This window comes from Amyelois transitella, chromosome W (assembly GCF_032362555.1).
Source record: "Amyelois transitella isolate CPQ chromosome W, ilAmyTran1.1, whole genome shotgun sequence".
In the NCBI taxonomy this organism is placed as follows: Eukaryota; Metazoa; Arthropoda; class Insecta; order Lepidoptera; family Pyralidae; genus Amyelois; species Amyelois transitella.
In genome coordinates, this window is record NC_083536.1 from 9,430,683 (window position 1) to 9,446,285 (window position 15,603).

Consider the following 15,603-nt stretch of genomic DNA (forward strand, 5'->3'; position numbering starts at 1 on the left):
TGTGTTCGATAGTTCGTAATATCAATTCATGTTTATCACAATCTATAATCGCTCTATTCCGACTCAAAAAATCCTGACCCAGAATACCATATGCCTTACACGGTAAAGATTCGAATACACAGAACTTACTACTCTGTCAAGAAAGTAGCGGGAAAAGATCAATAATACACAAACTGTTTGTTATTCATCCAAATTTATTTTATCACCTTCAAAATATGCTCCTTTAGAAACGATACACTTACGCCAACGAATAATCCAATCATCAAAACATTTTTTAAACGCTGTTTCCGGAATTGAGGTCAGTTCTCGCCGCGAATTCTCTTTTATATCTTCTACCGATTGAAAACGGGTGCCACGAAGTGGTAATTTGAGTTTAGGAAAAAGAAAAAAGTCGGCTGGAGCCATATCTGGTGAATATGGTGGTTGCTCGATGGTATTTGTTGAGTGTTTGGTTAAAAATTCGTTCACAATGATGGCCTTGTGCGAAGGTGCATTATCATGGTGCAAAATCCAAGAATTTTCTTTCCACAAATCTGGCCTTTTTCGTCGGATTTGCTCTCTTAAACGCCGCATAACACTCAAATAATATTCCTTATTTACCGTTTGACCTTCCGGCAAGAATTCCGAGTGCACAACACCGCGATAGTCAAAGAAAACAGTCAACATGACTTTGACTTTTGAACGACTTTGGCGTGGTTTTTTCGGTTTCGGTTCAGTTGGAAGGCGCCACTCCGAAGCTTGTTGACTAGTTTGCATGTCAAACTCGTAAACCCACGTCTCGTCACCAGTAACAATGCGTTTCATGAATGTTGGGTCGGAATTGACTCGTTCTAGCATGTCCTCAGCGACTCTCATGCGATTGAGTTTTTGAAAAAAATTCAGATCTTTTGGGACTAGCCGAGCGGCAACATGTTTCATACCCAAATTATTAGTTAAAATGGTACGGATCGACTCGTGAGATACAGAAAGTTCGGTGGCTATCTCTCTCAAAGTTGAATGAGGATTTTCAGTCACTATTTCCTTCACTTTTGCGATGTTAACTTCAGTTGCAGACGTTGATGGCCTACCAGAGCGAGGCAAATCTTCCATCACATCTCGACCGCTTTTGAACGCTTTGTACCACTCATAAGCACGAGTTTTTGCTAAAGTCGATTCACCGTAAGCCTTTTGTAACATTTTCAGTGACTCCAAACACGATATTCCATTGGCAATGCAAAATTTAAGACAAACTCTTTGTTCGATGTTTTTATCCATTATGAAATTAGCAATACACACTAGCTATGATATAACTAAAAATAGCACTGTATTTAATGTAAACAACAGATGCAACTCAAACTCCGCGCCAAAATGGAAAACAGTTGTGCCAATCTAACAACAACAAAAAAAACAAAAATTTGAATTTGGAACCATAAATAAATAATCCATTCCCGATACTTTTCTGACTGAATGTATGACGCATACTCAACCCGTGTACAGATAAATCTAGATACACGTATCCGATTGCTTGTACTTTTCCACCTATTCCATTTATAAGTATGTTCTCTCTAAAGATTGGAATGTTAAAATCATGTACATATTTATACTTAATAGCTGATACTGATGCTCCGGAATCTACGAGAAAACTAAAGGAATGAATATTTTTATACATCAGTTCTACATTATAAGTACTACCACTGGCTAAAATATTGTACTCTTTATGGACGAAAAAACTCATATTCGTTAACTACTTGCTCTTGCGATGTGGACGGTTGTTCCTCTTTCCCTTCCGTCAGAACTCGGGTGTTACCTCGATAATACCTGTTACCTCTAAAATGTGAATTATGAAAAGTACCTCTGAACTGTCTGCCTCGCGGAGCGTAAGCTACCTGTTGCGGGCGATACTGCTGGAAGCTCTGCGCGGCTCCTCTGGATGACTGCCATCCCCGAGCTTGACCTCGACCGCGACCTCTTACGTAACGCTGGTTATTAAAGTGACGAGGTGACCTGGAATTGTTTTTAAACCCTCTATTATTTCTATTTCCCATAGTCATAATTTCCTGTTCCGGATTCGATGACAACACACCCTGCTCATCTAAGGCAGTTTGAATAGCGTCCTACTATCATATTTTTGGGCAGAGCTATAATTGTGCTGATCCTCCGATATCGCAATCCATCACTAAACTATTTGATCGCCTGTTTCTCATTAATTGTTTTTAAAACTTTATAATTTGTTGGATCATTTTTTGTCTGCGAGATCGTAAGATCAACAAATAATTCCGACAATTTTTTACCAAAATCTTCAACAGACATTTCATTCTGTCTGCAACTAAGTAGCTGTTTTTGAAGTGAAGTAGCCGATTTTTGCGGCAATAGTACTTTTTTCATATCCGCCAAAAGGTTTGCAACGCTATTGTATTCGATTGCTAATTTTAATTTCGCTGACTGCGATAGTCGATTTTTTAAAACAAACTTTATAAGTTGAGGCTGAGACTCCTGAGATAAAATAGAGCTATAATAATCTATTCCGTCAATTAATTGTTTTGTATTAGATATTTCATCTGTCATGACTGGTAATAAGTTCAAAGCAACTTTGAGTTCGAATTTTTCCATTTTTGTTTCAATACTACTTTCAGACTTCACAGGTTGACACAAATTAAATATTTCTAAATACAACTTTTTGAAAAATTCATGGAATTCTTTTATTGCAATATCGTCTTCCTCACTGACATCTTCCTGTTCATTAACAGTTTGTAAATAATCATTAAATTCTTGTACAATTAACTGTGCCTCATTAAGCTTTTTATTCAAAATTTCGCCTTTTCTGCGAGCAGGTCCAATTTTTATTAAGTAAGTTCTAATTTCTAACAAGCGTTCATAAAGTTTCTTTGCAAAATCAGCCATAAATATATCATTCTATATAAACTTATTCCTACATAAGTACCAAAAAAAAATGCTATGTAAATGTTTACATACCTGGGTTACGAGCGTCGAAGGTATCAGTTCACTAAGTTTCAATGATATTGATAATAAGCATAACATATGATTATTATGATTAAACACGCTGTAGGTACATACATTAAATCGTAATACCTCACTTATTTATTTAACTTAATGTCCCTAAGTAATTTATGATTTATACGGAATATATAGTCCGACGAATACATATGTATATACGTGCGTAAGACCTAATATGACGATCCACGCTATAACACAATCACTTCACTTATTGCCTTTTTTTTTTTTCACTCATGAAGACCGCACTTTTACAATATCTATTACATGTTTGCCGTATCGCCGATCTTCACGTCCGGGTACATTTGTCGCCTCCGAAAGAACGACCCTCTGCTGGAACTATGCCGGAACTCCTCTCGAATCCAGCGCAAGTGGCATTTCCGATAAATTCGGAACAGCAAGTATATGATAATACATGCCACGCCCAATTCAACCAAGAGCATCAATATATCTGTGTTCTTAAGGTGCGTGCGGAAATCCTCTATCTGCACATTATTCACACCCCCAGCTGCATTTTGAGGGATCACCAGCTCTTCCTTAGTTTGCGACGAACCCATTTTTTTTAGCACAAGCACAAGTGTCACTTAGCACAGTAATGAGCGCTCTGGAAGCTTCCATGATGACACAATATGGACCACACAAGTCGAAACAGCTTCTCGGTACTCGGTGCACACTCTGCACCTTACACGCTTCGCGACGGTATCGAATTCGGGCGCGACAGGCTGGCGGCGCAACGTAATCTTCTGCCAGGGTCTGGCAGGGTCGCCATGTAGGGAAGTGGCGAGTGGAGACTAGTGAAACGGCCAAAGGCTGATTAAACACTGATTTATTCATACGCATGATACGCATATATATTAATAGGAGTACATGGGTGATACATACATCTCAAAAGTTACAGTTTTGCATCGGCAGCAAATAACCAACCGCTTCCGTTTCATTTGCGTTTCAGCTATGAACGTAAAGTTACTGGAATACCGTTTGACAATATAAACGCAACTGTATCCAAGCTGAAACGCATCCGAACTGTTTCGGTTAACAAATAGCAGAATTGGCCTGCTGCATTTATGTCTCGTTGGTGCAGTCCATAATAGTTTACTGTGTTCCCATCTGGGGTGGAGCTCTCAAGACTAGATTTCTGGAGCTTGAGAGATCACAGCGCTCACTTCTGAAAGTAATGTACTTCAAAAAAAGGAGATTCCCAACAGATACATTGTATCAAATCTGTAATTTATTATCAATTAGGAAATTGTATGTACTACACCTTATACTTAAAAAACATAAATCCCTACCTTTTAAACCCCAGAGAGCAGGAAGGAGAAAACCGGCTGCCGCAAACGTTCCGCTAGTCAATACCAAATTTGCAAGAGCTCAACACAGTAGTCGTTCTGCCTACTTATATAACAAAATTGACAAGGAAATTGACATATATAGAACAACAACTTTTAAATGCCAACAACTATTAATACCATGGATTAGCCAACTAAGCTACGATGAATTGGAAACTTTTATAAACACCCCTACACTTTAACAGCTAGAAATTATGACCCACCCATACAAACACATACATATAGACATTTATAAACATTCTTATACATTGAATCATATATATACATATATTGTATCATATATATATACATATATTATATCATATATATATATACATATATAACATAAATATAAAAAAAAATGGTTTTTTTTTCTTTGAATTGTGATTTAGATTTAAGTATATTTTGTAAAAACGTACATTACGTTCTTGTGATATGGAAGAGCGGAGTCTACTGGCACAAGTATTGCTATACTTAAAAGTAGACTCCAACAACTATCTATGTAAAAATGTACCTACTTAGCGAATAAATATTTTTTTTTTTTTTTATAATGAACATTATTGGTCGCATACCTACCTACCAATCCACATGTTTTTACGGAGTCATCTTTCCAGCACCAGTGGCGGATAAATGTGTGGGCTGGATGCTGGAAAAGTCGGAGATGTCGTTGGACCATATTTTTTGCCTAACAGTCTAAATTTCCTAGAAAATTACTTAAATGAGGAATTGACAATAATGCCAGTGAGAAGTTACGTGGATCTCGTGATGGAAAACAACCTAATATTCCAACATGGTGGCGCTCCAGCTCACTTCGCTCGTGATGTGCGCAGCCACCTCAATGCCCGGTTCCCGGAATGGATTGGACGAGGAGGACGTATCGCATTGCCTCCGCGGTCCCCAGAACTCACACCACTTGACTTTTTGTGGGGATACATTAAAAATAAGGTGTATGCGTTGGATTCCCCTTCGAGCGAAGAAATGGTTGCCCGCATCAAACCGCATGCGATACTGTAACGCCAGGAATGCTTCGCAATGTCTGGGTTTCCATTTACCGGAGAGCTGACTTGTGCATCCAAGAAGGAGGTCGACGTTTTGAACCCTTTCTTTGAAAGGTATGTAGGTTTTCAATCTTTCTTTGACTTACCTTACTTAGTTACCAATTTATTTTGTAATGTAGGTAATTATTATTTCTTTTGCATTTCATGCGAACATTTTCAAATCGACTGAATGTCTTAAACGACGTACCTCTGTCAAAGCAAAATGATTCTTATTGATTAAGTAAACGAGTTGGTCTCGCGGAAGGATATGGACAAGGAGTACCTTTGATCCGTAACTCGAGCTCTCGTCCAGCGCCGGTATCTTCCACGATCCAAAGGGTAGTTTTTGGGAAACACAAATCACTGCACTTCACAAATTAACCCCGGGGTGCGTAGTTAATAAAGTTTTAGCGTCTTTGATGAATAAACGGAATTATTTTAAAAATTGAATCATTTTGTTTATTGGAAATAAACCAATTAGAGCAGATTAAGCGTAGAAACCACAACCCACAATATTTTCGTCACAACCGGCTTTCTGTCTGTCAAACAAGTGAAGTGACTTTGACATTTGGATGAAATTGACATAAGAAGTTTGACATAAGAATTGACATTATATTTTATATATAGATGACAGAATAAAATTATACAGCCAAGTGCAATATATAATTTAATTGACAAAAAGAATAATTTCATAAGTATAATTACAGTTTTGTCTTTTAAAATGGATAACATAACAATTAGAAAAAAATTACAAAGATCTATATCAGAAACGGACTTAACAAAAATGACGATGGAATGTAATAGCAATATTTTAAATTCTACTATTATGGACACTACTATCTATAGCCTGCAGAATGTAACTACAAATGATACATCTTATATTGAAGACTTAAAATCAGAATTAGAAAATGTGAAAGAGAAGCTAAGAATTGCTGATTTGGAAATAGAAAATTTAAACACAGAAAATATTAAAATGAAACAAAAAATACATGAACAGGATAAAAAAATGGAATTACTAAAAAAGCTTACAACTAATAGTATAACTGAAAATAAAATTATGTCTACGCCAATCAGAAGGAAAATTTTAAATATACTTATATTATAAAGCTGAAGAGTTTGTTTGTTTGAACGCGCTAATCTCAGGAAGTGCTGGTTCGAATTGAAATAATCTTTTTGTGTTGAATAGACCAATTATCGAGGAAGGCTTTAGGCTATATAACATCACGCTGAAACTGTAAGGAGCGAAGAAATAATGGAAAATGTGAAAAAAACACGGCGAAAATTATTCACCCTTGAGTGCTGCAATGATGCCCAAAATAACTATTCCACGCGGACAGAGTCGCGGGCACAGCTAGTTTTAAATATTAAAATGCGTACGCCAAGAATATCACCATTACATCAGGACAGAAGCGTTTTGGCCAATACGCATAACCCAGGAATGAAAAATAAAGACGTAACAGTCAGCTTTGAAAATGATTCCCCAAGCAAAATTAATTTAAGCGCACATGTAAAGCAACCCACAATTAACTTAAATGCTACCGAGAAGGAACCCTATAATACGGCTACTGAATATTGTACAGAAATTAACCAAATGGAACAGTGTAAACAAAAAAAAGTCATCATTCTATCGGATGAGCAAGGGCGCGGCCTGCGAGAAAAACTTCAAAAATTAGGGACTGAATATTTAGTATCTTGTTATTATAAGCCAGGAGCGTCAATAGGTAGTATTTTGAACAATTATTTAAAGACCGACCTGAGCCAACTTACAAAAAATGATGTTGTTATACTTGCAGGCGGAATTAATGACAAAAATCCATTTAATTTACAGTTAGATATAAGTAAATGGATAAATTCTTTGTCTAACACTAATGTAATAAAAACTGAAATTTCTTATAATTTCCATTTAAACGAAAAGAAAATTAACTATACCTTGCAATTTATATGTAAAAATGATAAAAATGTACCATTTATAGATATGGACTATAGCAGGATTTTACCTCGTAAAAAGCATTTTACATTAAATCTTGCCAGATCTTTACTAAGAGAAATTTTACGCATAGGTTATAAGACTAACGTGGAAATGTATAAAAAGAATAATACTTCAAAGAATAATAATTGTAATTGCCACAGGAAATTGTATAAAGATCAAATGACTCAGACTGACTTAGATAATAGTATTGACATTTATTACAATTTAGATTCCAATACTAATAAGAATGACAATAATGACATAATTTTAAATAATGTTAATGGTAATGATATAATAAATGATGTAACTTCTAATGATAAATCTAATTGCAATAATAACAATTTATTTCGTGACTAATTTTTTACATATTATGCACCAAAATTTAAATGGATTGATTAGTAAATCCGATTTATTATTAGTTTGCTTAGACGAGTTAGCGAATGAAGGCAAATATATTGATATACTATGTATAACTGAACATAATAATATGATTAAAGGGGATGAACTGAATCTAGCGTTAAGTGATTTTAAATTGGCATCAAGTTTTATGAGAAATTCTCGGGATGGTGGTTCATGTATACTTGTCAGGAGCTCGTTAAAATTTTCCGAAATCAAAGAATTTACAGATTTATCAATTCCTAACGTATTTGAGTGTTCCGCAATAGAATTGTTAGATCACAATACAATCATAATCTGTGTCTACAGAAGCCCAGATAACAAAAACCATATTCTAGACACTTATTTTAACAAATTAAATTTAATTTTGACAAAACGCAAACAAAAATGCAAGATCATTATATGTGGTGACTTTAACATAGACATATTGCAAAGAAATAAACAGACAAATACCTTTCGGAATTTAATATATTCTTATGATCTCAAAATCGAATTTGAAGAAGCTACTCGTTTATCTAGTGGAAAGTGTCTGGATAATATTGTACACAATACAAATCGCTCTAAGAGTGAGTTACGTGATTTTGCATTATCAGACCATACAGCGCAGATATTAAAATTCTCTATCAAAAAAAGTTGCTGTTTTAAGTACTGGTATAGTGTAAAGCGTGACTTTTCAAAACATAATAGGTCAATTTTCATACAATATATTAGTCAATTAAGCTTTTCCAGCACATATGAATCAGACGACCCAAATATAGCGTTCAACGAATTTTATGAATTATTTCAATTAATATACGACCTTTGTTTCCCAATGATTAAAGTAAAACACTCTACACAAAAGCGACCAAAGTGGATAAGTAAAGGTATTAAGATTTGTAGCAAACGTAAGCGAAGTTTATTGTGGAAATATAGAAATAATCCAACAAAAAAGAATGCAACCATTTTACGAGCCTACACAAAGCGTTTTAAACGTATAATTATGTTGACACAAAAATCTCAAAATGACTATTACATAAAACAATCAAAAAATAAGAGCAAAGCCACTTGGTATATTATAAATCAGAACAAAACTAACTTTCCGAAGGAGAATATTGATAAATTACACTTAAAGAACAAAATTATTACAGATCCTACAATGATAGCTAATGCATTCAACGATTACTTTATTAATGAAACAAAGGCAGATGATGACATTGGTAATAATAATAATTCAAGTATAAAATACAATAATTAAAAAAACAATTTTTTTGACTCCGACAATTCCAACTAATATTTATGAAATAATTATGACACTAAGGAATACTAATTGTACTGGTTTTGACCAGATTTGTACAATGGCTATCAAAGATGTTGCTCACATTATCAGTGCAGTATTAAGCCACATTATAAATATGGTCTTAGAAAAAGGTGAATTTCCCAAAAAATTAAAACTGTCCATCGTAAGACCTCTGTTTAAAAAGAATGACAAGAATCTAATCAGCAATTATAGACCACTAGCTTTAGGATCTATTTTTACCAAAATTATTGAAAAAGTAATAAACAAACAATTCTATGACTTCTTCGAGTCAAATGATATATTTTCGGAACATCAGTATGGGTTTAGGCCTAATAAATCTATTAATCTCGCTATTTACGAATTTTTATTCAAAGCAATGACTGAAGTTGATAAAAGGAAGCCGTGTGTAGGTTTATTCATGGACATGTCACTGGCGTTCGATCGTGTTGACCATAATATTTTAATGGATAAACTATACCACTATGGTATCAGAGGCAATGCTTACCAACTTATCAAGTCTTACCTTACTGATAGACAACAAATAACGCAAATTGACAGAATCTGTACTAAATCAAAAACGGAATCGAGATATTACTCTGAGTGCAGAAAGGTTCTTTGTGGTGTCCCACAGGGTAGTGTTTTGGGCCCATTATTGTTTCTGATTTATATAAATGATCTCCCTCTGGTAACAAATCACCATGTTACACTCTTTGCGGATGACAGCACCGTTTTATTTGTAGGTAATGATTTGGAAATCACAAAATCAGAAATTATACATAACTTGACATTAATAATGGATTGGCTTAAGAATAATAAATTAAAATTAAATATTGACAAGACTAAATTTATGAATTTTAAGCAGAGACATAATGATAATACAAAAATGGACATAATATTTCTTAATCAAAATATATCTGACACTGAAGTTACGAAATTCTTAGGACTGTATATTGATAATAAATTAAATTGGAAAACACATTGTAACGGTCCAAGATATTTGCACACGTTATTTCATTCTCAAATGTTTTATCACAAATTTATTTTAATATTTAAATCAATTTTATAATATTCTAATAATATATTAAATTCAAATAGATGAACGTGGCCGTTCAGTTCTTTCGGGACTGATGGCTCTGTCAGCCCGCAAGGGATGTGGACGTGACCATATGTATGTATGAATGTTTAATTCCGTCGTGCAAGGACAAAGGGCTTGCTTGACAAAAACGTGTGAGACGCTGATTGGTTAGTGGGTTGGTGGCGTTTTAGTTAGGGTCACGCCCATATTTTAACAGGGGCAAATTGGGAGTTGGAAAAAGATCATTCGATTCGGGGCTAAGGATCAGTCGGGGTCATTCGATTCGGGGCTAAGGATCAGTCGGGATCATTCGATTCGGGGCTAAGGTTCAGTCGGGACAGTCTCGGTCCGGGAGCTAAGGAATTAGGCTGGATCAGTCGGTCAAAGAGTCGAGCTCAATCGGGAAGAGTCGATGGAGCCTATGAGTATCGGTTAGGGGTTGGGATGCTGGATCCATGGGGTTCAGTCGCGAACGGTTGGGACGAACGGAATCTGGCCAGATAACGGGGTAGACAAGCCTAAACGCGATAGGCTTGCGCACGCGCATGCATAATAATTACGCGCGGGAATCGGTTTCGATATTAATTTTAATTAATATAATTTTATTCGATAAGTGATGAGTGAAGTGGTTCCTGGAAGGCGGTTACAGGAAACGGGTGAAAGAATTCCATTATTTTTATTTTATTATTTATTTGAATTCGAATAATGAAATTGATATAAATATGTGTTGAATTCCTTGCTTGGGTTGGAAGTTGATCCAAAGTCAATAATTTATTATCTACTATGAAATTTGAATATTTCTGGCTTGCTTGGTCTTGAGTGAAATGTATCTTTGAAAATAAATATTAATTAATTATTATTCAAAAGGATAATTTCCGGATTTTGAGAGCTATGATCTGATCTGATCAGTGAAACTGGTCGTCCGTAATTCTTCGAGGCAAAGCAGTGGAGTTGGACATACGAGTAGATTTAGATTATACGCAATCAAGTCTAGAAAGTCTTTTATCTGAATTATTCTCATATGAGATCATCTCAGGGGAAACACCCTTTACAACTTTTAGTGAATGAAATATTTTCACTTATTTTATACAACCTATGGTTTTATATGAGAAACAATCAGACACTTACCTACTTTTGTGATCATTTTGCCAAGATTAACCAAGTGAGGAAATACATTTATAACGTATGTATTATTTAAAGCCATGAATGCTTTGGATATAACTATCAACTACTTATATTTACCACATAATCTTTTAATCATTAAAATGCAGGGTCTATTGTAGGCCGATTCTATAAATTACCTTCGTTTATTCGAATCCAAAATAAGTAATGAAAACTTATTGCAATAAGGTTATTATCATCTAATATTCGCATGTCTAGGAATTACACCTATTCTTACTATTTATTATTATATCTAAAATGATTGACTTCCCCTTTTGATGACTGACTGGACTGTATTGTGTATTCTCCTTCGGAGATTAGATATTACCTTTCCTGATGACATACCAAAGATTAAATTAGTTAAAAATATTAATTCAGCTCATTGCAATGGCAAGCTAATGCTGCATTGTAGAATAAGGTAATATCGCTTGGAGACATTTTGTCTCTCCTCTCGTCCCTTGACAGGACTTTGACTTACTTCGACACTATTGACATACAGACTTATAAGGTCTCATTGAATTTTATTGACTTGAGAAAATATGAATGAGCTAGGGGGGAGGATTACCCCGTCTGGTGACGCGATCCACCGGTAGCGACGGGGAGGGGTCGCTGCCTATACCCGAAAGCTCAAATGCTGGAAAAATGTATTTCTGTATATTCATATTGATATACAATATATAAATATCTTTTTATACCAGAAAGCTCAAATGTGACGTCATTCAGTATTTCAATATTTACCTAATATATGCCTATACCCAAAAGCTCATACAAATATCATGCCATTCTCTAATTCCATACTTAATAAAATACGTATATTACCTATAACTAGAAGCTCGAGTGTTGGAGTCAAATACATATATGCTTTTCCAATCTGGATATAAATAATGGAAAACTTGAATATTTAATTTACTCTCTATTTACCTACATTATAAGTTCCTATTTATATTTTTAGTAATCAGACAGAGTTAGGTCATATAGTGAACCTATAGGGTTGTTCTAGGATATGTAGACTTCGTAGAGTCTGAGGTTATGTCGGCTATACAACCAGGGAAATACCACTACGATCACGTACTATTGGCCATATTAAGAAATCACAATAGGAAATAAGAAATACGGAAAGTTTAATTATAAAGGGTCCTTAGGTTTTGCGTTATATTATTTATTACGTTGGTGTCGTAAAAAGAGCGTATTATATTATAATAGTATTTTAATTATTTATTTGTTAGGGCGTCGCAAGTTGGTGTCGTTTGTAAATAATTACAATAAATAAATACATAAAGAATTATTAAATAGTAAAATAAATAATTTTAATTTAATTTTAAATAATTATAATAATATTAGGGGGTTGTTGTAGAAGGAGGGGGGGTCGTTACAACATATCGACTTTCTATGCAAACGTTTAAGACAATTCTCCTATGCTTTATTTAGACTTCAAAGAATTGTCAATCAAAAAACAGTTCTAACGGCCTATCATGCATACGTTAATTCAACATTACGCTATGGAGTTATGTTTTGGGGTAATTTCACAGACAAAGAACTTATTTTTAATGCTCAAAAACGTTGTATACGATCTGTTTTCCAACTCCAGCAAACAGATTCGTGTGTACCATATTTAAAAAAATTTCAATTACTGACATTGCCATGCATGTTTATATTTGAGTGTGCTATTTTTGTGCACACACACAAAAATAAATTCACATTTCGTACACGGGCTCGAAATTCATCTAAAATAGCGTTATCTGTCTGTAAAACAGCTTTGATGCAAAAAAGTGTATTTGGAAGAGCTCCTGTGATATACAATAACCTACCTATCTCTTTTAAATCGGCCAGTTTAGATACATTTAAAAAAAGCCTTCATAATCTACTCGTTGAGAAATGCTATTATAAGCTTGATGACTTCCTAAAAGACAAACTGTAATCAATGTTAATTATTTTATTTTTTTATTTATGACTTTATATTTGTACGCCACTTTGGCAAAATACAGAGCACCTTAATTGTATTGACATCTTTGTATTTACCTGTATTTACAAATAAATTATTTTGATTTGATTTGATTTGAGAATATTCACAACCGATGCAGAGAGCGGTGCAGATGCGCGCGGAGACGAATTAGAACGTTTTTTTTTAAATTATTTTGACATTTGTGAAAGGAGTGAGAGTGGGACAGGAATAGGATTGAGTGCGTGCGTGAAAGAGTGCGTGTATGTAGTGTTGCGTTTATAAAAAATATATTAAAAAATAATTAATTGGCGAAGACAAGTCTGCCGGCCTAGAGGTGAGTCTCGTTTGGACATCGGACGAAGACGGTCGTGCCGAACACAATAGATCCCATCACATCTGTTGACCACTCGCACCGCCTAAACGTCACCCGGGCTGAGCCTCATACAATAAGTTTAGTCGCGAAATTAAGAGACTTTTTTAGTTTTAGATTCCTTAAACCATACATAGTGCAAATTGTGTCGTGTTTTCAAGTGTTTTGTGTTGGTGCAGCGCAACAATTGCGATATTTATATGGGCTCGTGCTGCAGAAAACCCGGTGAGATCGTTTCTATATACTTTAACACCTGCGGTACCAGAGCTCCCAAGAAAGAAAACTATGATAAGAATACGTCATTTTAACCCAAACAGAACAGTCCCTACATTCAATTATTTATAACTAATAAAATTAAAAGTAAATACCAATTCTGCTAACAATTTTTCAACAATCTATGGCAAGCTCAATTCTGTGTAAAAGTTAAATGACACAAATCAAGTAAACAACACAATAGGGCCTAAGAAACTTCAAACATTTAAACACATCGAGATCAATCCAATAACAACCCCAACTACATTTTTAACTATATATAATTTAATGATGTTATTTGTTGTTACAAATAACATCATTAAATTCACGTAGGTTTTCTTTAACAACCACTAACACCCGAGTATCGTAGCTCCCGCTATTATTATCAAAAAAGGTCAAACATCTCAAAGCCAATTAATATACCAAACCATATGAACCAGCTAATGTAATAATTAATGTAGTATAGTAATTCATATATGTTAACAAAATTAAGGAACCTCAATCACCAGACTTAATAAACCTTGTCCATGTAACAATTATTCTATATTCAGAATACACAAAAACTCTAAAAAAGAGAAAAAACCTAAACAGGGCCATCCGTAATAAATAAATAAAACCATCGGCGTCAATGACAGCGCAACACTATAAAATAATCCTCCTACAAAACTTTCTCGAAAGTCAATGCCGAACATGTGCGAGCATTGCGCAATAAACAAAAATTTTAAAAAGAAATAACAAAAAGAGGGACCCTAAAGAAACAACAATTTCAATGAATCCGACAATAAAAGCCAAAGAACGCACATCTGGCCAAAACAAATTACCAACCTAAAAAACAAAACCCTGCAAATACACATACTAAACCATAAACCATTATAGTACTTAATAATGAACCATTCTCTCCACAGCCATTCTAGATATTAAGTTCTTTTTACAGCTAAAATACATTGCAAGAACAAACACAAAAATCATATCGATAAAGGAAATAATGCGAGATGGCAACTGCATATACAGAGCAATCACTCAAAAGCAAAGCTCACCAAATAAATGACTTATTAGGCCTAACATTCGATCACCGTGCGATTCGTCGAGACCTTGCAAAATATACGGAAGAAAACCAACACGACAAAAACAAACGCCAAGAAATTATAAGCAACCTGAACCATCAAACAGATATTTCAGATTTAGAAACACAAATCAAGAAATACACAAAATCACAATTCACGGAAGGAGTATGAGGTGGAACCGACATTCTAATAGCTGCCGCCGAATACGACATCATCCACGTCAAAGTATTTCTCGGCACCCTCTTAAAAGAAATAGCAGAGTTTAATCTTCATAGAAAACCACTACGATTGTTTCGAACACCATATGGGCGCAATGGGCCCAATCATAACTCAAGACACACTAAGCTCTAACGATTACACGCCGATGGATGCCGCCCAGACGAGACAGGCCACAGACTTATTCGTCCCAGGCCCTACTAAACCACGACCAGATCGATAATAATAACCTCAACATAGCAACATGGAATGTAAGAGGCGCTGCAACCCTAACTAAGAAATTGGACATCGACCAAACACTGGAAGACAAAGCAATGCCTATAGCCTGCCTTCAAGAAACGCACATAAAATCCGGCACCTATGAATCTAAACACTATAACTGGATTTTGAGCGGCAACAATAGTAGCCGAGGGCTAGACTAGTCATCCTGACAAAGAAAAACTACAATATATCGACTGACTGGATGAAATCCAACATTAACAACATGGCAGCATTAATCAACGTCGGAAGCAAAACTAATCTACTCGTG